A 27899-nucleotide genomic window follows, 5' to 3' on the forward strand; every position below is an offset into this window, starting at 1 on the left:
ATTAAAAGTTAGATTCTTTATTTTCATGCAAATGTAGAGTAGACAAGTGATACATGCAAGTAGATTACTGATTTGATTAAATGTGAAAAGTAGAGTAGTTTTACCTCTGCAAGTAGACTAGCCCCTTTCTCTTTCATGCAGTGTCAATTAGCAGTTACATTTGAATGAGTGGCATTTTCACTTTCATAGTTAGAATTGGGTTCCATTTTTCTTTCAAAAGAAGTTTTCACTATAATTAGTTAAAGGAATGGTCTTTGAACATCTTGATCTAGTTTAATGATTGAGGGTGACATGAGTAGAACCTAACCTACTGTGCATATAGCGCTATCACCTCAAATTCTATACGAACCCTGGGTTGATAATTTTAGTTGAGGAGCCCTTGGGAGTTGCAACACTATTGGTGCAATACCAAGGCTCGCCACTTTTTGGCGTTGTTGCCGGGGAGGTATCTAAGTAGGTTTTTTTAATGCTTAAGCATTGCTTTTTTCTATTTTGCATCAGTCTTATTGCTTTAAAAAAGTGAAAAAAAAGTGTTCTTTCATGCCTCGTAGGAGTAAGGATAACCGAGGAAAATTCTTACCAAAAACCCTCACACCCTCAAGCAGCCAACCCTCACTCTTAATAGGTGGTTTGAACTACCATCTTTGACTACAGGGGAGTTAGAAGACCCTCTAAGTGAGCCAACTAAAACTTTTGAAGAGTCTATTAGAGAAGAAGATCCTATCTCACCTACTCACTATGGCTGAAAAGTAGAACAATGTGCTTTTCCCTATCAGAGAAGCCAATGGAGAGTCTAGAAAGAAAAATCTAAGCCTTGCGTCCATTCCACATTTTCATGGCCTAACCTCTGAAGATCCTGATACCTTCATGTTTGAATTTGTTGTTGTCTATAGGACCTATGACTATGCCTCTGATGAGAAAAAGATGAAGTTGTTTCCTTCTACCGTCAAAGATGCAACCTTGCGCTGGTTTATGAGTCTACCTATAGGAAGCATCACTATCTAGGCCCAAATGCTGCAAACCTTCAATGATAAATACCAGGATTACTATAGGTCCAAATAAACAAAGGAGGAAATATTTAGGATGACCCTTAGACCTGATGAATATTTAAAGGACTATGAGGAAAGATTTGAACTCAATTATAGGAGGGCCAATTGTACCCTTGATCCCAAGTCACTCAAGCTAGATCTTCTTCGAGGGATCAGGGGAGATGTAATGAAGACCCTCAACATGATATCTGGAGGAGATATCTATGAATTTCCTTATGATGACATCAAAATTTTATTCAAGGATCACTCTAGGGATGCTAGGAAAAAGGGTAGGTCTAGCCAAAACTTGGTCAGTTCCTCTCCCTCCACAACATCCATTAAGCATGAGATAGGAAACATGTTGGAGGATTTCAAGAGTAAAATGTTCCGTACATTTTCCTTGCAAATGATACTATGCAAATCAAAAGAAAGCAAGAGGAATCAGAAATGGAATTAACTATTTTCTTCCTTAGATGTACTAAAAGACATCCTAGGATTGAATGACCACTGAATGTCATAGAAGTCTTCCTAGTCTGTGAGGAGAATCATGGAACAGAAAAATGTCCTTCTCTACTTAGCCTAAAGGATATATACGAGGGAGGAGTAGAGATTGGGTCAGAACAACTATGCTTTGTTAACCAAATGAGACCCCATGACCTTAGCCATATCAACAAGGCATGTGAGGTGCACATTATCCTCACTGCAATCCAAATCACAATGAATCTTTCTATCCTTGGTACCCTTCCACTCATCCACCATGGTCCGCACCTCCTCCTTGGTCTTATACTCCTAAATATCCTCCTCATCCTATCAACCCTCCTTTTCAACCATATCCACCCCAATCTTCCCAATAGGGAAACCCCTCACAAGGGTGGAGGCCTCAAACAAATTAGCCTCCTTCTTTACTACCTCCACCCCAACCTCAACCATAGCTAGCTCATCATACCCCACCTAAGCAACCTCAAATGCTTGCTCAACCAATCTGAACCTGAACAATAAGCAGGCATAATAGGTCTATATTGGGGAAACATCTTATCACGCTTCTGTTGTGGAAATCCAAGAGATCAAACTTCGGTCTAGGAGGGTGCTCCAAGAAAATAACCCATCTTCTCCACCTGAAGATCTTGAAAAATAGAAGTACGAGAGTGTCCCTTAAGTCAATGCACCCCCATATCCTGAAAGGTTGGTCCACCATAATCAGCACACCCCAAAAGAGGTTGAACTTCTAGGAGAATTGAAGAATTTGTGTGTTAAGATACCCCTTCTCCAATCCATTAAAGATGTTCCCATCTACAACAATCTTATTAAAGAAAAATGTTTCAAAAGGTATGGGAGAAGAAGAAGAGATACCCCCACCACAAATGTTGTTGGATAACTATCTAATCTAATGCTTGGGAGGGTGATCTCCCCAAAATACCTAGACCTTGGTAGCCCTATAGTGGATGTACACATTGATAACATTATGGTCCCTAATACCTTGATTTATCTTGAGGCTGAAATCAATATAATGACTAGGGAAACCATGTTGAAGCTCAATCTTCAAGGGGCTTTGAGAAATACCACCAAAGTGCTGCAACTTGCAGGTAGATCCACAATAGCTACTAAGGGAATTATTGAAGATGTCATGGTCTCCATTGACTCATGGGAGTACCTTATTTATTTCCTAGTCCTTCAGCCCAAAACCAAGTTTAATTGATATCCTCTCATCTTAAGAATACCTTGGTTGTCCACTCCTAATGCCTACATTAGTTGTAGGGCTGGGAACATGACTATAAAAAATGGACATTTATCCAAACACCTTGTGTTGTATCCTCCTGCTCAACCTTGTATTGAACATGATTTACCCATATGGTTAGAGGATGAGGAAGAGGATGAATTGTATCACATAACCCCCCTACCCAGTCTGCACCCTAGATATTGTTATAGGATGGGGACAACTCGATGAATATGACTTTATTAACCATATCCTTTGATTCAAATCAACCTCCCACTCCCATACCAGTTGATGAACTACTAAAGGAATATGAGAGCATTCCTTGGACTAACTTTTGCTTTCTTGACTCTAGTTTAGGAAATGTCAAGATTGTATAGGTTGGCTCATCCAGAACTTTAAAGATCAGCCATTCTCTCTCATCCAAATAGGAAGAAAAATTGTGAAATGTATTGAGGCAACACCTCGATGCTTTTTCTTGGGATTACAAGGAAATGAAAGATGTGCATCCCTCAGTTTGTACTCATCATATTTACATCAAAGAGGGATACAAGTTTTTGCGCCAACCCCAAAGAAGGATGAACCCAACTCTTAAGGACATTGTGAAAGAAAAATTACAAAAACTACTAGATGCAGGGTTTATATACCCCATTTTAGATAGTGAGTGGGTGTCACCTCGTGTTCTAGTTACCAAGAAGAACGGGAAGTGGAAAATCTATGTTCATTACTAGGAACTTAAAAATGCTACAAAAAAGGACCATTTTCCTTTTCCCTTCATTGAGCAAGTCCTAGATGGTCTTACACGAAAAAAATTCTTCTCCTTCCTAGATGGATTTAGTGGATACAACTAGATTCATATCAGCCCTGAAGACCAAGACAAGACCACATTTACATGTCCTTGGGATACCTTTGCTTATAGAGTTCTTCCATTCGGTCTGTGCAATGCTCCTGCTACTTTCCAGAGGACTATCCTAAGTATCTTTGTTGAACTTGTTCACGACTCTGTTGAAATATACATGGATGATTTCACTCCTTATGAATGTGACTTTCATGAACCTCTCTCCAATATATGCAAAGTATTGAAGAAATGTATTGAAATTAATCGCTCATTGAGCCTTGAGAAATGTGTGTTTTTATGAATACATGGACTTTCCTTGGCCATTATATATCCAAGGAAGGGATACATGTTGACCCAAACATGATTTCCATCATCAAAAGGGTCCCTATCCCTCAGAAACAAAGAGATGTCAGGAGTTTCCTTGGATTAGCTGGGTATTATAGGAGGTTCATTAAATATTTTAGAAAACTGGATTCACCCTTGTTTGGACTGTTGGTTAAAGATTCAAATTTTTGTTGGACAACTAACTGTCAAGAAGATTTTGAGTACTAAAATAAAAGTTGACCACTGTACCCATCCTTATCTGTCCCAATTGGGCATTACCTTTCCAGATACACACAATGCCTTAGATAAAGCTGTAGGGCATGCCTTAGGACAGGTAGAAGAAAATTACTTATGCTATCTATTTCATCAACAAGAAAAGTTCCAAAACCGAGTTGAATTATATTGTCACAGAAAAATAACTCTTTGTTGTGGTGCATTATTTGAACAAGTTTAGGCATTATATCACTAGTTATCAAACTTTGGTTCACATTGATCATGCAACCATTAAATATTTAATAAATAAACCTAATGTGAATGCTAAGATAATTAGATGGCTATTATTATTCGCGGGGGCTTCACTAGGGGAGAAATACCATATCACGTGCATTTATATTGCGGGATATTTATTGAGGAAAAAATGGCATAATATATTGGGGGATATATAGAGGGTAAAGGGTTTTTATATTGGCAGGTATAAAAAATGGAGCTCAAAGTTAATGAAAAAATATAAAGGGGTATAAAAAATGTTAATGAAAAAATGGATACCTACAATATCTAGTGAAAGTAGGGGTTTTTTTAATTAGGAAGGTGTATTGGGTTCATATTGGTAGGGGGTTAAATAATGTGATTTTTAGAGGTATTTTCCAATATGTAGTCAAATTAAGGGTATTGTTTAATATCCCATGAACACACGTCATATGTCAGAGGTTCATTGAGTGAATCCCCCTTGTTATTATTGCAGCAATTTGATTTGACTATTATTGATCAACCAGGGAAAGAGAATATGGTTGCAGATTTCTTATCGAGACTAACCTTGCTTGCAGGAAAGGAAGAAATGATAGATGATCAGCTCCTATATGAACATCGCTTTTCCATCTCAGTGCTTTATCCTTGGTTTGTTGATATAACCAATTATTTGGTTGCTCGAAGGTTCCCTCCTAACTTATCCTCCAAGGAGAAGAGTAAGATTGTCAGGAAGAGTGCCCCACTCATTTGGATTGGGGGAAATATTTTCAAATTTGAGCCAAATAAGATCTTGAGAAGCTATGTGAGGGAAGAAGAGATGTTTGACATACTCTAAGCATGCCATGATGGACCCTGTGGGGGCCACTTTGATTCTAAGAGGACAACTTTCAAAGTTATACAATCAGGTTCTTATTGGCCCACTTTACATGAGGATGCAAGGAGGTGCACCACTAGGTGTGATCAGTGTCAAAGGATGGGTAAGCCAACACCCAAGGATGAAATTCCCTTACAACCTCAAGTGACTCTAGAGCCATTTGAAAAGTGGGGCATGGATTTCATTGGACCTATTGATACCAGATTAGGACATAAAATGTATATCATTGTATGCACTGATTACTTGACCAAATGGGTTGAAACAAAAGTAGTGAAGGTAGCAACTAAGTAGAAGGTGGCTGAATTCCTGAGGAAGAACATCTTCTACAAATTTGGTTTTCCAAGGGAATTAGTCATTGATCAAGGAGTACAATTTACATCAAGTTTTATTGAATATCTCATGAAGTAGCACCACATCAAGTATAGGACATCTAATTCCTATCACCCTCAAGAAAATGGGTAGGTGGAAGTCACAAACATATCATTGGAGAGAAATCTTACCAAGGTTGTTAGCAGCAGCAGAAATGATTGGGCAGACAGGCTTGGGGAAGCCACCTGAGCCTACAACACCACTTGGAAGAGCACTAATGGATTCACTCCATTTGAGATGGTCTATGGGAAGAAGACCCTGTTGTCTATTGAATTTGAGTACAACACCTTGAGGATAGCAGTTCAATTAGAGTTGGATCCCACTACAGCAAAACAGGAAAGGTTTCACCAACTAAATGGTCTTTATGAATTCAGAATGAAAGCTCTCCTACACACTGAGGTAATCTAGCTACAAAGGAATATTTGACATGATAAGCACATCAGAGAAAGGAATTTTCAAGAAGTAGATTGGGCCATACTGTAAGATTCCAGATTCAAGGATTTCAAAGGGAAGTTAATGATAAGATGGATGGGTCCCTATCTAGTAGAGAAGTGTCATGGGAATGGTTTTGTCCAAATCAGAGTAATTAATGAGGAAGGGATTCCATTACTTGTCAATGGTCATAGATTGAAGTTGTATAAGAAACCTTCATCCAAGGAAGAGTTTATCAGTTCAGTCAGCTAAGAGTTAAATGTGTTTGGGAGGCTCATAGCCCTCAGTCCACCAAAGTTCTAAAAGGAAAAAAGAAAAATAATAAGAGGTCCTAGATGAAAACCAGCACGAGGCATTTAGGGTCAACTCCTAAGTTGAAAACCTCTTTGAGGCAACCCAAAAGCAAAAAAAAAAAAGAGAAAAAAAAAGATCCCCAGGTGAAAACCTCCTCTAAGGCGCCTAGAGCAGGCTTGCATGTTGAAAACCTCTGCAGACGTAGCCTGCTTGTCTTAAAAAAAAATGAATGAAAGAAAAAGAAGAAAAAAGGAGAAAAGGAAATACGGGGAAGGAGTTCTTACACCACCTCTGCTAACATTTTTTCTTTGCAGGACTCCAAACAGTTCACATAATCATGGTTGCAAGGTAGAATATATAGGTGTATTCATCCATTCTTCCATCTATACATTTCATTTCCACACTCTCCACTGACATACCTACCTCTCTCCATCATCCAGTCAATAAAAGAATCAAAATTTTCCTCCTCGATGTAATGCTACAAGAGGAGCCTGCAATGTTATAGGAGAAACCCCAAATGCTACACAAGGGACATCCAATGTGAAAAAGAGGCCAAAGGGTCATATTTTCATTAGGTAATGTTGAAGGGGGTCTACCACTGTCCATTTCATGACCCATCCACTCCATTTAGTCAATGTTAGTTCTGATTTCCTCTCTGTCGTGCATCTAAAAAATCACAGAGAAACCTTTGCTTTCCATTCTTCCACCACCTAAACCACTTCCTCATGATCCTAATCCTATCCTCATACCTTTCATCACTTTCTCTCCTTCTAACGTGAAAAATGAAGTCTTGAAAAGGGGATTAAATGCCTATTACAAGAAGAAGACTCCTCCTGTAGAGAAAGCCTACCTTACACCCACAAAGAGCATTATGGAGCCATTTCTGAATAGGGAAGAGGCACATCATCCTTAGGAAGTAGTGCATCCACTCAATCAACAACAACTTGGACATAGGGAAGGCACCTACACACAACGAAGTTATCAGTCAAAAGATCATCAAGTTATGAAGACCTGAACATAAACAAGCAAAGGAAATCAACTCCCTCATGATCACGATGTTATGAGACCCATCTCTAGCATGCAACTATCTCCAATAATTCGATCCACAGGTAGGCTATTGTATGACAACCCTCACCTCTGCCCTATGCATATAATGCTAAAATGTGATAATAGTCAAGAAATGTATTTTAATGGGCTGGGGGTGACTAGTGAACTTCGCCACCTTCGACTAGTAAACTAAAAGTTCACTTCAATTACACATGCATGTGGAATATCCAACTCAAGTGAGGTGGTGATTACAGGGAGTGAGGTTATAATCACGAGGAGAAGGGAAATGATTGCAAGGAGTTTGTTGAAAAATGTGCAACAAGAAATGCTAAATTTAGAATGTGCTAAAAATAGACCTGCTAAAAATAGCATGTCTAAAAATAACAGTTTGGCCAGTGAGGTCATTGGCCACATTGGGTGAGAGGTGAAACTGCTAAAAATAGAAAGTTCTAGAAATAGCATTTCTAGGTCCCTTCCTATTTATAGCAGTCCCTAGTCTATCTATAGGAAGTAAAATTAATTTTGGTCTTAACAACAGTTGGAAATATTAATTAATTAATTCAGTTGAGTTAATTAGTTAAGGAAATTCGAATTTGAAGTCTTTGTGAGCATGCACATGAGTTGTCCCACTGATTGAGGAATTTATCCTTAATTTCCTCCATTGGTTGAGGGAATAAGTATGAGTTCTATAATGAGAGAATCAGTTGACTTAGCTCTAACTAGTGAAGTCCAATTAGATTATTTTAACAAGTTGTTAAAATAATAAACTATAGTTTGTTAATGCTTGCATGCATGTGACAACTATTATTTTAGATAACTGAGGATTCGCTCATGGATAACTGTTGCATGTCAGTTCTGTCAAAGGCCCAGTTGAGATCAGATGTGGGACAGTGTACTATCAAATGCTTGGTTATTTCTAGTAAGTATTCCTTGCATGGAGAAGGATCTATCATAGGAGATTGGAGGACTTGTGGCCTATATATTGAGGCCTAGGTAGTCCTTGATTTTCATCTTCGTATTGAAGATCATCAGAGTACAGAGAGAGCAGGATAGCTATTGAGTTGATTCTTTTTGTATGTTGAAGAGGATTTCCACTTGATTGATAATACAGAGTTGGGGTTTTATGTTGGTGCTTTCCCCAATGATATATTCTGTGTTATGTGTGATTGATTTCTCTTGATCAGTTATGCATGTTTCTACTTGATGTTGCTCATGAATTCAATTATGCTTCCACTTAATGTTTTGTAGAAGGAGAACAAGTATTATGCTTTAGGACATTGCATATATCAGTTTGTTCTATAGGTTAAATTTCTACTGAGTGGGGAAAACAGTTCAAAAAAAGGAATTTCGTGTATGAGCCATGCCACATAAGTGCCGCAAGGTTTTACCACAAAATGGAATATTAAGTACTAGGCTCGACTCCATTTGCACACTTTCTCATTTCTAAAACAAACTAGTTAGAGGAAGGAGCTAGTGCTATCAGACTTCCTAGGGAACCACTGAGCTACTTCGAATTGTGGTTGCAGGTGCTACAGGAGATTCTGAACTGTTACAGAAGGGAATTAAAGGTTGGAAGCGAGCCAAAGTGACCCAAAACTATCCTCAAACCATCATGCACATGACAAAACTATTTTGGAAAGGAGTAAGTGATCCTTTCCCTCTCTAATTTCCATATCTCTTCCTCGGAAATTATGCTTGAAGTTAGTGCCTTGTAGTAAATAATTATACAATAATTATCTTTTCTAAATTGTTGTGTAAATGCAAGATAGGGACAAAAAAAGAATTTGCTCTAATATAAATTCTAGCATCCTATTCCCTCACTGATAAAAAATAAGTTTAATATTGTTTATACCACTAGGATTGATTTAAGGAAACGTTGAAATTTACACCTAAGTAACACCAAGAAGGAGCAGTAGAATAAAATGGGTGGGGGGCGAGGGGGATTCAATAGAAGATAACCCATAGACACAAATATAATTCATCAACATCTTCTTGTGGTAGACATTTTATAGAGACATGATTGGTTGAGTTTCTTTGAATTATTGAAGGGGTATGACGATGACATAACCTAGGAATTTGCCATGGAACTAAATCCTCAAGGAGAATATAGTTCCATTTTTGTTGTCAGAGGATTGGCCATCTCCTTAAGTCCTGAAACCATGATTAGAGTGATCACCTTACCCTTTGGGGTTTGATGGAGAAAGGAGGAGAAGGAAGTCAGTGTTACAACCAGGAAGAACTTTTTCATTCAGAGAGAGAAGCCCATAGAAGATAAGAATGGAGTAAGTAGAGAAAGCCTACCTTACCCCTGGGATGAGGTGGCTTATCACATCCTCAAGTATATATCTTTTGATGGGAGATTGAGCATTGTATATGCCTATCATTTTATATTACTTTAGTTAAGATTTAAAGCAGACTTACCAATCCCATAGAGACTAAGTGTTCCTCATTTCCTTCTACAATCAATCATTGAAATGAGCCAGAAGGTGAGGGAAGGAAAGCATCAATAGATCACCCAGCATGGCTTCATTAAGTTAATTGTGATGGATGCTCTAAGTCACTTAAGGAACCCTGTGCTATGGATTGATTTTGTAGACATGTACAGGGAAATCTTCATTGGAACCCAAGTCATCACACTTGGAGAAACTCCAACCTCTAGCACTGGAAGTAGGGGAGGAAAAAGAGACGAAGAAGAGTTAGGAAAATAAAAGGAAGAAGAGGTGCGAGAAATAAAGGAAGAAGAGGCAAGAGAAACAGAGGAAGGAGAAGTAAATCTTAAAGAGGAAGAAGCATAGCTTAAGGAAGAAGAAGGAGGGAAACAAGTAGAATAAAAATAAAGCCCTGAGGAGACTTCTAAGCCCCAAAGAAAAGAAAAGAAAGGACATCAAACAAGTCTCTCTCCAAGGAATACAAAACAAGAAATGGCTGCCACATTGGCCACATTAAGCACACCTATGAAGCCCAGGAGGAGGCAACCAAGGCAAGGTCCCCTATATTTAAAAACAAGGAAGAGCACCAGGATTAGACAAGGGAAACCACAACCTCGTTCATAGGTCCCTATCACTATTAATGAAATTTCACCAATTAAAAGGGAGAAGTGGGGCCGAGTGAAGGTAATATTAAGAAGATTACCTTTCCTAAGGCCAAAACCAAGCCACCTGTGATACTTGTTGAAGGCCCACCACTATGGAAGTCACCTTTGAAAGTCTCAATACATAAACTATCATTGCACATGTAGAAAAAGAGGAGCTACAGGAGAAACAAGAGATGCTATAGGAGCATAAAGAGGAGTTATAGGAAGGAGCAACCACCTTAAGAAATGTTGAAAAAGGCCTCCAAGAGCCACAGGATCCTGAGCCACAACCTAATATAAAATCCTACTACAAATTTTTTGAGGGAGGTAGGATCATACCCCAGAAGTTCGTCATCCCACTCTTCTTTGAATTAGAAAAGGAAAGAGGAAGGACACATATACGGATGCAGATTTCCAAATCCAAAAATGTAGAATATGTTGGATTAATAGAGGAAAAGTTCAATGAAATGGGCAAGGAATTAAGTGACCTAAAACTAAGGGAGTCAACCATGAGGGAGCAACTACAGGCAGAGAACACAAGACTAAAAAATAACTACAAGAGAAGGAAACACAACTTGCTACTATGGAAAGTCTATCAATGGAAGACATACAATACATGAAACCATCCAAATCTTATGTTGTTTTCCTCAAGGAGAAAAGACTGAAATTCTAAATAAAGGCACTAACACATTATGGGTCTTTGCCTTTCCAAGATTATAGACAATTTTTTGAGTTTTGCAAAAAGGAGAGTATGGAGGATAGGGAAAAGTTAGCTAAGTTTTATATGCATAATCTCATTCTGACAAATCTGAATTTCTGAGACCCCAATTCAAGATTGGGAGACATGCAACTAATGGAATTGGCATCTTGGTTGGCACATGAGGAGATAAGAGTTGAAGAAGCAAAAAAGGTGATGGCAAAGAAAGAAAAGGTGCCCTTATATATCATAGTAGAATTAGTGAGCCCCAAGGCTACCATCAACAATCACAATCTCATCTCCCTTGACCCTCAATTAACACCTAGGTACATGGAATCCTAAGAGAAATCAATCCTACATTTTGAGGAAACTTTTAGGATGGTGGGGACATAAATTTTGCAGGCTCGCCAAAGAAGGTGGTAGGACCTGCCTCATAGTCTACAAATCGTTGAAAATCACTCCCCAAAAAGACTAAGGAACGCCTTGGAGAGAACACCACTATACAAAAGGATTATGCAAAGGCTAAAGATCAATTGGATAGGGCTCAAGCTCAGTCCCCCCTTACTGTTGGGGCTACAAGAAGGAAGAAACCAACCAGAAGAACAAAAGCTATAGACGGAAATAGAGGCAAATGTAGGTTTTTATCCATAGCAAGGCACACCTTCTGAGGTGCCTTGGGATGTTAGAGAAGCCACCAGGGCCATGAATGAGCTTCATATGGATGACTAAGTTGCTCAGAGGATGAGAAACACCTTCAATAGGGGGTGATGATGGGTCTCATAAATAGGTATATTTTGAAGTTCATTATGCTATCCTCGAGCCCTTAGGATTATCCTTTTCTGATATTAATTCACCTTTTTAGTCATAATATGCTTAGCAAGAAGAGTAAAGAGTGTTTTTCATAGTATGTGGCTTAATGTGATCAAATTGTAGGAAAACGAAGCATTTTTTAGGCATTTACTATGTAGGGGCTTGATGGCGACCAACAAGAGAGAATATAGTGAGGATTTTCCACCTCCTTAACTCTTGAACTTGGCTTGAGATCACAGGATCCTCACTCACAAGTTCGAATTCAATAGTTGAGTAACTCCAAGTACATGCAAAGCGCAAGAAGGGATCCACTCCTGTTTTCAAGGGAGCTTCCATCAACTACCTTTTTGTATAACAAAACTAGCTGAAAGGTTCGTTAGGACTCAAATTTTTGATTTAGCTAAGAGTAGCTACTCAACCTAGTGCTTAATATCGTTATTCTTAACTTTCATGTGATGTATAAGACTACTATTTTATGCTAATGAGAAGTTTTTCATTGATCTACATCTGAGCTAGTTTTAAAGGGTAAACCCTTGGGTTTGGGACCAACCTAGAGTCTTTAGTCCCTCTTATGTATTTCTTTCTTGTTCTTATTTCAAATAATTTCATGTCTTTCTCTTGTTGCAGTAGATGTTAAGATATAAAAACTTGTGATTACGGGCTTCCCTATCACCTCTCTTGTGGGAAAAGTGATTGGAAATATTTACAATCTCAGTCCAAAAATATTTGTTTATGATTTCTTGGAAATAGATGGATGTTAGTAGTAGTCCCTTTGCATGTTTTCTGAAACTTAGGTGTTAGTTCAGTGATCAAATAGTGTTGTGGAATAGAATAGATTTTATTCAAATTCAACTCATCTTTTCCATGATAAGTTTATCTCACTGTGTTATTGGTCATTTGATGCATGTATTTGGCTAGTTGCAGGGTTGTGTTGATCTGCAGGGGTGGGAACATCTCTCCATCTCCACCTGGACCTTTCCATCTTCTCCCTCTCTACCTTACATTGCTCCCAAACTCTATTCCTATAGTCATTCTGTTAAGGCAATTAGAAGACACTACGGGGATCAACCTTAGTGCAAGACAGACCTCTGAGAGGTCCTAGGCTTGGCTAGGGGGTTTCCCCAACCTTCATTCACTTCCTCTTATCTTCATCCATCTTCTCCTGCCCACAAGACACCATTTCTACCCACAAACGGTTATCGGAACCCCTCCTGTAGCAACTCACATAGCAATATAGAACCTCCTGCAGCAGCCTTGTGTAGCAGGCTTGTAGCATTGTTTTCCTCAACCTGTTTCGCTCCACACTTTGACCTTAGCCTAGTTAGGATGAATAATGACCCCCAACTTGTGATTTGATGATTAAGATCAACTCTTAGACCTATCCAACCTCCTCCTTTTCTCACTGCAAAACAAAGTTAGAATTAGTTTTTTTCATAAGCATGTTAAAAGTTAGATTCTTTATTTTCAAGCAAATGTAGAGTAGATCAATGATACATGCAAGTAGATCATTGATTTGATTAAATTTGCAAAGTAGATTAGTTTTACTTCTACAAGTAGACTAGTTCCTTTCTCTTTCATGTAGTGTCAATGAACATTTACATTTGAATGAGTGACATATTCACTTTCATAGTTAGAATCAGGTTCAATTTTTCTTTCATAAGAAGTTTACACTATAATTAGTTGTAGCAATGGTCTTTGAACATTTTGATCTGATTTCATGATTGAGGGTGACTTGAGTAGAACACAAACTACTGTGCATATATCATTGTCACCTCTAAGTTTGTACAAACCCGGGTTGATAATTTGAGTTGAGGAGCCCTTGGAAGTTGCAACACTCTTGGTGCAGTGTCAGGGTTCACCAGTTTGTACATTTGTGTTCGGATCCTTTGAGTGGTTTGTGTGTTTATGTGTTTCGATTGGTATGGTAATGTTTGTGAATGTTATAGTTGTTTTGTTATATTTTATATGTGTATGTGACTTTCTATTAGTAAGTAGTTGGTGATGAAGAAGGGAGATAATCTTGTCAACAATTTGCAAGAGGATTGATACTGCTCTTCTATTTCATGTAATTCTAGGTATCACAACTTTTGATAACTAATTAATTCTTAACAGTGTTCATCCAAGTATTACTAAATATATTGTAAAGAGTAGTTTTAATAATTCACCGCATCAAGATTACTCTTGAAATAATTTGTTTCTTTGCTAATGTTTGAAATAATTTATTTCCTTCAAGAATATTTTGATGATTTTTTTTATCATCTATAGTCTATTATGCAAAGTCAAGAAATAATGGATTTTTGAATTCTTTTCTAATGAGTGGCCAGATTTATAAAGTCTTTACATTATTTGTTTCTCCAAACAATTATCACATATCCTTCAAGTATGTTTTGATTTGTTTTGAATGTTTATAAATATATCTTTTCCTCTTATAAATATTTTGAATACATTGTTGTATGCAATTATCTATTAGTAATTTTGAATATATGTAATTGTCTATTAGTAATTAGTTGGGGATGAAGAAGGGAGACGATCTTGCCAAGGATTAATTTTCAATTTGCGGGAGGATTGATTCTACACATCTATTTCATTTTAATTCTATGTATCACAACGTTTGTCAACTAATTAATTCTTAATAGTGTTCCTCTAGGTACTACTAAATATATCTTGAAAAATACCTTTTGTAATAATATACAACCTCAATATTACAACATCTAATGAAAGCAATCAAATAGGATTAGAAACAACATCTACATTGAAATCATTGCATCTAATGGAAGTAATTAAATGAGATTAGAAATCAACATTTACACTAAATCAATGCATCTAGTGCAAGCAATCAAATAGGATTAGAAATACACAACTACATTGAAATGAATGCATCTAGGACAAGAAATCGAATAGGACTACAAATCAACATCTTCACTGAAATCAATGCATCTAGTGCAAGCAATAAAATATAATTAGAAATCAATATCTACACTGAAATCAATGCATCTAGTGTAAGTAATCAAATAGGATTAGAAATCATCGTCTACATTGAAATCAATGTAGTTAGTGCAAGAAATCTTCTTCCCTCTCTCCCTCCATCTAATCTTTAAAAATATTTTTGATATTTACAGCCTCAAGATTAACAACATCTAATCCATCCAATGCAAACAGTCAAATAGGAATAGAAAACAACATCTACACTAAAATAAATGGATCTAATGCAAGCAATAAAATAATATTAGAAATCAACATCTACACTGAAATCAATGCATTTAGTGCAAGCAATCAAATGTAATTAGAAATCAACATCTAAGCTGAAATCAATGCATCTAGTGCAAGCAATCAAATATAATTAGAAATCATCATTGACACTGAAATCAATGCATCTAGGGCAAGTAATCAAATAAGATTAGAAATAAACATCTACACTGGAATCAGTGCATCTAGTGCAAGCAATCATATAGGATTAGAAATCATCATCTACACTCAAATCAATGAATCTAGTGCAAGAAATCAAATAGGATTAGAAATCATCATCTACACTGGAATTAATGCATCTAGTGCAAGAAATCAAATAGGATTAGAAATCATCATCTACACTGGAATCAATGCATATAGTGCAAGAAATATTCTTCCCTCTCTCCGCCCTTCATCTAAATCAATATCTCCCTCAATATCTCCTTCTTTGTCTCTCTATCTCACCCCCCCAAACACACGCAGGCTCTCTCTCCATATCTATCTATCTCCTTGTCCCTCCGTCCCTCCCTCTCTCTGTCTCTCTCTTCTTCCCTCTCTTCACCTCCCATATATATCTCTAAATCCCTCTGCCTCTCCTTTGTCTCTCTATATCACCCCCAAAACATACACACTCCTCCATTCCATCTACCTCTCCCTCCTCCTTCATCTCCCTCTCCCTCTCCCTTCCCCTTCTCTCCCTCTTCCCCCTTCTATCTCTCTTCCCTCCTACTCTCCTCTCTCTCTTTGTCTCTCTCTTCTTACCTCCCTCTCTCTCCCCCTCCAACTCCATCTCTCCCTCCCTCCCTTTGTCCTTCTCTCTCTCTTGCTTCCTCTCTCCCCCTTTCTCTCCCACCTCCCACTGTGGGAGATTTCACATAACTCTTCCTTGGAGAATCCAATTTGGCTCAGACTTGTGGCATTGGAAAGAGGATGCAGAAGGCTACTGCAGGTAGCAATTTCAGAACTGGATGATCCGAAATTACAGAGATACATCAGATTCAATATCAGGCTTCTATAAAGTGAAAAAAGGTGTGTAGTTTTTTTTTTAATTTTTTGTGTAAGCTTGGTTTAAGGGAATTCAAAGGGCATAGTAAAGCATTATTATCGGTAACTGATGCCCCGAGGAAAGAAAATGCAAACACCTAGTAAGGAACCTGAAAGCTCTAGCATGACTCATGAAGAAGAAGAAGAAATGCTACATGATATATCAAAATTACAAGAACAAGTGCAACAAATGTCACGCTCACAAAAGCTAACAGAAGCTAAGATAAGTGGCGTGGAATCTAAGATAAAGGGCATGGAAGCTAGATGATGGATGATTCGAAGACAATTTTGAAGAGAGACATGGCAGATTTGAAGACAGATATGGAAGAATTGAAGAAGAAGTTGCTACAAGAAAGGGTCACTAATGGTGAAAAGGTAGTAAAGGAAACTCATGATGAGAACAAAAGAAATGTTAATCATGATTCCATAGACGCTAATGTTGGATCGAAGACTCACCATGTTCCAAAAATCGATATGAGGAAGTTTGATGGCAAGGATCCGCCACATGGATATTACAGATGGAGCAATTCTTCGATCTCAATAATGTGCAAAACACACAAAAGGTACGTATGGCAACTTTATATTTGGAACCAAATCAGTTTGTATGGTATCAATGGCTTTGTTCTCGTAAACAATTTATCACTTGGGCAATTTTTACGGAAGAATTGATAGCACATTATGAGGATACAAAAAGCAACACTTTTTTTAGCCAATTGATAAGTCTCAAACAAAAGGGTTCAATAATGGAGCACATTGAGGAGTTCCAAAAATTGAACATAAGGGTAAAAGATATTCCAGAGGAGCATAGGATTGATGTGTTCATAGGGTCTTTAAAGGATAATATCCAACATGATGTGCGCCTTTGGGAACCTGATTCATTAGAGAAGGCATTCAGGTTAGCAAGAAAAATGGAAAGCAAAATTATGGCAACTAGGAAGCATACCATTCACAACTATAAAGACGGAAGTGTTGTTGCCCATAGTCTTCCACAACCTACAAGGTTGACACCACAACAATTGGAAGAAAAAAGAGCAAAAGGGCTTTGTTACAATTGTGATAGCAAATACACAAAAGGTCATAAGTGTGCTGAGAAGAAATTATTCTACATAGATTGTGAAGAGGAAGAAGAAAAGGAGCAAGAAAGGTCAAAAGAAGAGGATATATTCCAGGAACAAAGCCTAGATGAAGAACAAATAAATCCGACCATATCTTGTAATGCATTGGCGGGAATTACCACTCCTCAAACCATCAAGATAGAAGGACAAATCAAGAAGAAAAAGGTAATAGTGTTGATTGATTCAGGAAGCACCCACAATTTTATTCATTGTAGGGTAGCAAAAGAATTGAATTGCTTCCTATATCCAGCACCAGAGTGTCAAGTGATGATTGCAAATGGAGGAACAATAAATTGTTCTGGAAAGTGCCATAATATCAAGCTATCCATGGGAGAATATGTATTGACTAGCCCAATGCTTTCCATTCCAATGGGAGGTGCTGATGTTGTACTAGGAGTCCAATGGCTACAATCCTTGGGTACAATAGCTTTTAATTTTCAAGAACTTTTCATGAAATTTTCTGTGGAAGGAAAGGAAGTTGAATTAAGGGGTATTGCAGGGAAACCAGGAAAGATAATCAGCTCTAATGGCATGACAAAGCTTCTAAAAAAGGAGCAAAGAGGTGTAATTGCACAATTATGTTCGCTAGATGTTTCCACATTGGAATCATCTATTTCTCCAGATCTCCAAAAAGTCCTGGACAATCATTCCAAGGTATTTGAGACTCCCAAAGGTCTCCCACCTATGCGTGATCATGATCATGCTATTCATCTGATTCCAGGAAGTGTTCCTCCAAACATCAGGCCGTACAGATATCCCTATGTCCAAAAAAGTGAAATTGAACGTATGGTTGCAGAAATGCTAGAGGCTGGTATAATTCAACCGAGTCAAAGTTCTTTCTCAGCTCCAGTAGTATTGGTGCACAAGAAGGATGGATCATGGCGCATGTGTCCAGATTATAGGGAGCTCAACAAGCTCACTATTAAAGATAAGTTCCCCATTCCTGTCATTGATGAATTACTGGATGAATTGCATGGATCAATTTACTTCACCAAGTTGGATCTTCGTTCGGGATATCATCAAATCAGAATGAAGATTGAAGACATTCCGAAAACGGCATTTAGAACTCATGAGGGTCATTATGAATTTTTGGTCATGCCTTTTGGCCTTACCAATGCACCTTCAACATTTCAAGGTTTGATGAATTCAATTTTCAAACCATTCCTTAGAAAATTTGTGTTAGTATTTTTTGATGATATACTAATCTACAGCAAGTCTTGGAAGGATCATGTTGAACATGTTGACAGGGTGCTACAACTATTGGAGGAGAAACAATTATATGCAAAAAGATCCAAATGTTTCTTTGGAGTCCAGGAGGTGGAATATTGGGTCATATTGTATCTCATGAAGGAGTTAAGGTAGACCCTAGCAAAATTAAAGCCATTAAGGAATGGAAAATCCCCACATCCATAAAGCATCTGCGAGGATTTCTTGGGTTGACAGGGTATTATCGCAAGTTTGTTAAGAATTATGGGAGAATAGCAGCACCTCTAACAACATTATTGAAGAAAGATTCATTTTCATGGACTCCGGAAGCAACAAAGGCCTTTGAACATCTTAAAGAGGCAATGTGCCAAGCACCGGTCTTAGCTACACCGGACTTCACAAAAACCTTTATTGTGGAATGTGATGCTTCAGGAAATGGAATTGGTGCTGTTCTAATGCAAGATGAAAGACCCATTGCTTTTGAAAGTCGTCCAATCAAGGGAAAGTTTTTAAGCAAAGCTATTTATGAGAAGGAAATGTTGGCAATACTCCATGCACTTAAGAAATGGCGACCCTACCTAATGGGAAGACACTTCAAGGTAAAAACGGATCATGATAGCCTTAAATACTTTTTAGAACAAAGATTATCCTCTGAAGAGCAACAAAAGTGGGTCACAAAGATGTTGGGTTATGACTTTGAAATCATCTACAAAAAAGGGAAGCAAAATGTGGTGGCAGATGCACTCTCAAGAAAGGATGAGGATGTGGAAGCATTGTTGTGTGCCATTTCTATTATCCAACCAGATTGGATAAACGAAGCAAGGGAGGAATGGAAGAATGACGAAGAAGTGTGGGCACTTATTCGAAAGCTACAACAAGATTCCAGTACTTCTGATACATTTAGCTGGCAAAATGATTCGTTATGGTACAAAGATCGCTTATACCTCTGTAAGAATTCCCAGCTAAAACAAAAGATTCTTATGGAATTGCACACTTCTCCCTTAGGAGGGCACTCAGGATTTTTAAAAACTTACCACAGGGTTAAGAAGGAATTTTTTTGGGATGGCCTTAAATCAGATATTCAAAAGTTTGTGGCGGAATGTTTGGTTTGCCAACAAAATAAAGTTGAAACAATTAAGACACCGGGTCTATTACAACCTTTATCCATTCCAAGCCAACGTTGGGAGGAGGTTTCAATGGATTTTATCACAGGTTTACCCAAGTCTGAGGGAAAGAGTGTCATCATGGTGGTAGTTGACAGACTTACCAAGTATGCACACTTTTGTGCATTATCACATCCATTTAAAGCCAGTACAGTTTCTACTGCATTTATGGAAACAGTTCAAAAGCTACATGGAAACCCAAAGATTATTGTAAGTGACAGAGATCCCATTTTCACTGGAAATTTTTGGACAGAATTATTTTCTTGTCTTGGTACTCAGTTAGCTCATAGCTCATCTTATCATCCTCAATCTGATGGGCAAACTGAGATAGTAAACAAATGTTTGGAAGGATATCTTCGTTGCTTTGTATCTGATAAACAGACACAATGGGTCAAATGGTTGCCTCTGGCTGAATGGTGGTATAACACTTCCTTCCATACAGCAACAAAAATGACCCCATTTATGGCACTTTATGGGTATCAACCACCATCATCACATCATATTTAAGAGAAAATTCTAAGGTTCAGGCAGTGGAACATCACATCGAACATCAACAACAAGTCCTCCAACTCTTAAAGGATAACCTCGTGTTGGCACAAAATAGAATGAAACAACAGGCAGATCAACATCGCAGTGAAAGAAGTTTTGATGTAGGTGATTGGGTATTCCTACGGCTACAACCATATAAGCAAATGTCCCTAAAGCAAGCTAAGAAGGATAATAAATTATCACCAAAGTATTATGGTCCGTACAAGGTGTTGCAAAAGATTGGTACTATGGCATACAAATTGGAGCTTCCTGCAGCTTCTCGATTGCACCCAGTTTTCCATGTTTCATGTTTAAAGAAGGTTATAGGCGACAAGCTCCCAGTTCAAACAATATTGCCAGAACTTGACGAGGAAGGAAAAATTATATTGGAACCGGAAGCAGTCACAGAAACAAGAACTCGACAGCTACGAAATCGATCAATTTCAGAGTATCTTATCAAGTGGAAGAACTTATCCGCTGAAGATTCCACATGGGAGGATGAGAATTTTATGCAGAAGTATCCAGAACTACTCAAGCGTTGAGGACAACACTTTTTTGAAGGAGAGGGGCATGTTGGGTCCCTATAATACTAGTGATTACCCCATTACTATTGTAGTTATACCCCTTATTTATATTGTTGTGCCCCTATTACCCCCATATTGTTATTTCTGTGCCCCATAGAATCCCTCTATTGTTATTTTTGTGGCTTTATATTATTATTGTTAGGTCGGCTGGATTATATTGTGACTCCTTAGACTCCTATATATAGAAAGGAGGTTTTGTCATTTGTATCATCCAAGAATTGTTCATTTATGTAATGTAAAGGAGGTTGCCCCCTCGAAGAGGCTGAATTCTAAGGCGTGGATCTCTCTTTTCTATCTTTTTGTGAGCTGGTTTCATAACACCCCACCCCCCCAATCTTTGTGTCTCCATCTCTCTCTCTCTTACCCTCTCCCCTTCTTCTCACTCCTCTTCTTTCTCTCTCTCTAATCTTCCTCTCCATTCTCCTTCATTTCATCACCATCTCTCCCTTGTCACTCCCATATCTCTCCACCTCTATACTCTTATGTTTTTATTTTTCTCTCCACTTATATCTAGAGTTAATATATATCATGATATTTAATACATATTATAACATAACAATTGAATATTTATTAAATTTAATATTTTATTAATCCAGAGGTATTAAATTTAATAATATTAATACTATAATATATTGATATTAATTTAATTTTAATATTATATTAATATTAATATTAATATTGGATTTAATTATGTTTTTACATGACATGATAACAAAATTTATAATAAATGTACATCAAATTAATATTTTCAAATATTACAATTTTGATGTGGAAATGTTTGTCTTTAAAGATTTTAATATATCCATAGGATATGATTTTTCCTTTTTCAACATTCATTTTACAAATATTTAATTAAGAGAAATATTAAAGGATTTTGGAGCAAGAATTTTTTATTGTGCGTTGAATTAATCTTTTTATTTTGATTTAAGAAATGGTAATGGCTATAGTAAAGAGTAAAGGTGTTTAAATTTTACCTTATTTGAAATTTTAATATGGTAATTTTTTTAAAGGTAAATTTATGACCCATTCAAATTCGAACTATTAAACACAAAATATAATTTATTATCCATTCAAATTATATATAATAATACACAGTTATATTTTAATAATTAATTTTAGTCCATTAATATCATTATAAATTTATATATAATCTAAAGATTCAAGTTATATATAATTTAAGATTCAAATTAATGTTTTGGCCGAAATCAGTGAAAATTATTTTATTATTTTTTGAGGATCTGACATACTTACACATCGCAGTTATATTGGGATGTAGAATGTGTCTCTCAGGGCAATGATAAGTATTATGAATTTGTTAAAATAATTGAATGACCTTGTGCAATTAATCACAATTAAATCTTACATGATTTAAGCAGGGAATTTGTCTAGCTTATGGCACAACAACCTTTAATGGTTTTGTTTGGTTTTATAAATTATGACCTTCATCCATTGTTTTTGTATTTTAAATACAATAAATGAGATGCAACTAATTTATTATACAATGTGAGCTAAGGCAAACTAACAAAATTAATAAGATAAACACTACATCAAATGTAACTATTGCTTTAACTCTTTAGCAAAAAGTTAAAAAAAAATCAACATCTCCCATTTGACATAGGATTTTGTCTATTCTAATTCCCGAAGGCTTCTTATTTCAACTTAATTGAGGGCCTAGATTGATTCTCAAGGGAATATGCTCAGCGTATGCTTAGTCTTAATGTTTATCAACCACTGTAGTGTATTACAAAGTTTATCAACCCTTACAAAGTTTATCAACCCACCAATTTTCTAGGGATTTGAGATTTTTCCCATTCTAATAAGTTCCTCCATGATAAGTTCCTCATTATTATTTATAACATTTATTTATAGATAAGCAAATTTTATTTAGCAAAATAGTCCATTACTTTTAATAAATTAAAAATAAATAAATAAATTTATGTCATGTGGTTTTCACCCACCAATTTCTAGGGATTTGAGATTATTCTAATTCTATCAAGTTTTTCCATAATAAGTTCCTATTATTATTTATAATATTCATTTATATATAAGTAAATTTTATTTAACAAAATAGTATATTTTACAATAAAATGTGTAATTTCTTTTTCTTTTAAATTAAAGTTGACTTATAACCTTTTTATACATACTTAATCACATAAATATGTATATATTACATATTATTGCAATAATTTTTAAATTGACCATATTAATATTTTTATAGTTATACATAATTAGATTTTAAAAACGAAAAACCTTCGAGGCAAAATGATATGGGATGTTGTGGAGTGATGATTACTAAATGACAACCAAGTAGTGTGAATAGTATTTGAAAAGTACAACTCCATGATAATAATATAATTTTGAAATTTTGAAATTATTATTAATATGAACTAAAGGTGTAAATGTTTTCCTGATATTGATGCTCATATTCCGCTTCCTAATTGTCATAGAATTAAAAGGTGCAAGGACGAAATCGATATAAATGAGGAAGCTTAAAAGCCAAAATTGTCATTCAGTGATTTAAATGACGAAGTTATAGGAGTTGCATTTAAATCACATGACTAATTTTTCAGATATGACTTTTGATTCACATCCTTGGACAAGGAGTATATTGGAAAAGTAAGACCAGGAAAATTGTCCTTCAGTGTTTTAAATGGCGAAGTTATAGGAGTTGCATTTAAATCACATGGGTAATTTTTCAGATATGACTTTTAATTCACAACCTTGGACAAGGAGTATATTGGAAAAGTAGGACAAGGAGAATATTGAAAAAGTAAAGCGAACTTGTAAGAGCTCAGGGTACACGAAACATATGGGGAATGGGAATGAGCCGTTCAGATTAACACAGCTCTGAATTTCCACGATTGGCAATTCAAAGAAAAGAGAGGGAAATGACTATGCACTCGAGCATTGGAATGTCAGGGCTGAATTTCCGATGGCGGGGCTAACTTGCCATGATTTATTATCTCCGGATGCTTAGCATAAAAGAACTCGAACGAGGTAAAACTGCTTGTATTTGCCTGCAAACCTGATAATTTTAAACCAGAAATGCCAAAGACACCGAAAAGTGTAAAGTTACCATCTAGAGTCCCAGCTTGAGCTGCAACAATTGACTCACTACTTGAACACCATAGCTGGAGCCTGGAAATAGTAGGGAGAATGTTAAAGAGTACAAAATTAAATAATAATATTGAAATCCATAAATGTCTGCAGCGTTGATAAGGAATTGGCATAAGCCGACAGTTTCGAACTACATACTTAACGACACAGAGACTCGGGATTTTCAGCTTTAAAGTTTACATGCTGACTGTACTATATCTACGCAGATGCTAACGGCACAGTGGATCGCGACGCATTAGAGGAAACCTCACAGTGGCTCCAATTAAAGCTATTTTGCGGACAAAATACTGGCCAATGTATTCCTCATTTTAGGAACTGCAGCACTTACGGCAAATATGACGAATACGCCATTCCGTTCATACTAAATGCAACGGAATTTTAAAGCTCGCATGCACAGCTTCAGCTAAACGACAGCTCTGATAAAAAGAGGACTACGCATTTGCTTGAGCGCGACGATTTTACCCCAAATATGACAGATACTACTAAAAAACGGCAACAAACAATTGGATTACATGTTGCGTTTTCAATCAAGAAAACGGAAAAGCTTAACTGGTTAGGATTCCCCGGGGGGCAAAGCTATGCACAGATCGAAAAGATTTCTGGCAGTTCTTGAGCAATTCACAGCCACGAATGAGCAAAGAAACTCTATTGACGAAAATATTTATAGATTTAACTTGCAGAGCTGGATATTATGAATAAATGATAAAATGTATAGCTGTCTGTCGGTTTTGTTTCGAGATCCAAATTGTCTGTCAGAATACTGATAAGAGAAGTAATAAACGTAAGAAAAGTAGAAAAATGCACAATATTCACTCACACCTAACAGAATATGCCGAGGCGTCATTCTTTTTTTTTTTTTACCTTCCAAAACGATAGAAAAGTGTCCTTCACTGTACAGTTTCTTCCCGGTCAAAATTTGTTTTTAAATCCCTTTTTCTCGCTATTTTCTGCCATATCCCTTCAATACGGCACCCCTCTAAAACAAAGGCTAATGAAGTAGAATGAAAGATGCGGCTTACCTTTGCAGCAGCAGTCGCCATGGAGGCTTCAGACTCCGAAACGGCGCATTTTCAAGTAAGCTACTTTTCACCATGAAAAGTCCTCTCCGATGTAAAACGCCATTAATAACACTGTTACTGTAAATAATGAAAGCAACCAAAGGCGCTTATTACTCAAAACTACAGCGAGCTTTAGCAGAGGGGTTTTCGTCTAGTCCTTTCGCTAAAACCGACGGTATTGTAAACTTTCCGAACTACTTCAGCGTTTTAAATATTTCGCCTCTTTTATGGCCAAAGAAGTGGAAACCAGGGGCGGTTTTCCGTTGACTGCCCATGGCTGGCAGCCTGGCAGGCCAGACCAGGCCAGAGACCTGAGTGCGTTTGCGGTTGTGTTTCGTTGGTATGCTAAAGAAGCATGCAGTGGTAGGTGAACTTCCGTTATATTGTAATAATTTATTGCCACGAGAGGCTTGAAGGGAAAGGCCATCGTGGATGGTCCTCGTCTCTCTATTTCCCTTTTGTCACTGCTCGATCGTGTGAAGTAAATATTCTTGTAAAGAGATTCTTGTGAAGGTTCTATCGTGGAGAAAGATCGATAGGTCATGCACATGGCTGCCCGCTAATTTTTAAGCAGTAGTCTACATGATGTGATCAGGGTTGGAATTTGATTGCAAATTTCTTGTCATGGGGTGATTTGTCTTTCAAATACAAGTTAAAAAATTACAAAATCATCAAAATTCTGATTTGAAATTATGAAAATAAGTTGGAAACTCTGAAAAATGTCAAATTTGACGAGCTGGTCTTTTTTGAAATTCCAACCCTGGATGTGACCCTCCCTCTAGTTTTTTTCGGCGATTTTTCCGTTCCCGTTTTTGACCGTCTCTTTCTCCTATCATGCTCCGCCCCCTGTTAGGCCCCACCTCCTCCTGTCCCATCAGCGTCCTCCCATGCCCACACCCTCTGCCACTCTGCATTAACTCCTAGGACGCCCTTCGCCACTCTATCGACCAACCCTACATTAACTCCATTCCAAATGCTTATTCAAAGAAAACGGAAGATGCGTACCAGTTTCCACTCTAAATTAATTCCACGTGGCACTCTGTGAGTGGTGCCATGTCTCACCCATATTTGATACTATAGGCCACATGGCACCCTTCCATGCTTCCACATCATCCATTGTACTACCACGTTATTAGTGATGTGTATGTCCATGTTGTCAACCATGTACCAATCTCGTGCGACCACTTGTCACTGTGCTACCACCTGTGACCAATCTAGTGCCACCACTTGTGTATCAATGTTAGAGGGCCATGTCATCAATCTCCTTCATTGGGGAGTCCATTTTGCATCTAGTTACAGGTCCACCTAACACCTACCACGTGCTTCCATTACGTTGGCTAGAGAAGATCCATATGGAAGTCGTTCTAGGGGCACAACCTCTGATAAATGTCATGCAATTCTACACACAATCCTCCATTTTTGTGTGAAAATTCATCCATGACCACTAGATTTGGTTGGAGTTGTGCCAAAGATAACATCATTAACATTACACAAGTTTGCATGCCAACAATCGTCGATTTCATATGAGTGAATATATCTACCGCAACGAGGCATGAAATTTAATGAATTTTATGTTTTATTAACAAATTTGGTGTTTTGATCCTTTTTGTCAATGTTACTTTCAAACTAACATATATTCTCATTCTGGAGGAGTTTGAACAAGTGTAATATGTCAATGGAAAGGTCTTGCAGAGGACTATCCAACTAGACTATCTACATACTCATTTGATCATTGCAACTTCAACAAAAAAATCAATAATATTCATGTCATCATATCTTCTTGACATCACAACACTATGCCTAACAATCTCCTTCATTTGACATCCAAGACATCATATTTCCTTTGACATGACATTGGTTGTCGTCAAGGACAAAATTATGCTCAACAAAATGTTGGGAGAATAATAGGAAACCTATGGGTAAAGAATAAAAAATTAAAATAACTATTGTGAGAAATATGTGTGTGTGTGTGAGATAATTGACTATGACAAATATAAAACAAATATATATATGACCTTCATGAGGGCTTGTTGTCCCTTGGTGATTTATCAATCACATGTGTAATTGTCATTGTACATCCTCAAGAGATCTACTTATCTCATCGAGTTCCTATTGCAATACCACTTGACCTCTCTTCATGATTAATGTTTTCTCATTATTATATATAGTTTATTTCCTTTTACCAAAAGTTAAACAATCATTATTCTTGAAAATTCTCCTAGTTTATCACTTGTAATTTCTCACCAATTACAAGTATTCACAAACTCCAATCTTAACACTTAAAATTTTTGCAGGTCATCACATTTACCCTTACCAATCATTTTGTTCAATTCACTCATCAACATCCTTAAGAGAACTTTCCACTTGAGATAGACCCCATAATTTAGCCTTAAACATTATTAGATTTTCTCAGTTCCCTTCATTCTTTAATGTTATACACCTTAAGAATGGTATGAACTTTAATTAGCTACTCCAATATTAAAATTCATATTGTTGTTATTCACATTAGCACTGTGCTCAACTATCACTAATGTTGGACTTACCATGAAAATCGTGCTTTTTCCCAGTTTCTGCTTACAAAATATTCCCAATTTCTATTTTTAGCTTCTTTATTCCCATCCGACAACATTCGTTGATTATGTAATCAAATGTTACCATAATTCCTAACCCTCCTTTAAATCAACGTCATAATTAACTACAAAATCTTTCATTATATTCTAGGATAGCTTATTACTTCTTGTTGATTTCTTACACTTTTTGTGAAACTTCCACTCATTCCCTTAGAGTATTTTTCTATAACTCTTTCACTATTCACCACCATCATTCCAATTTGGTCATGGTTAGGAGGATTGCAGCATCATCACTATAAAATTGGCAAGTTCACCATTTTCCCTTCT

This window comes from Pinus tabuliformis, chromosome 5_1 (genome assembly GCF_031772625.1).
Source record: "Pinus tabuliformis cultivar Carrire ecotype Pingquan chromosome 5_1, CPIR1, whole genome shotgun sequence".
Lineage (NCBI taxonomy): Eukaryota > Viridiplantae > Streptophyta > Pinopsida > Pinales > Pinaceae > Pinus > Pinus tabuliformis.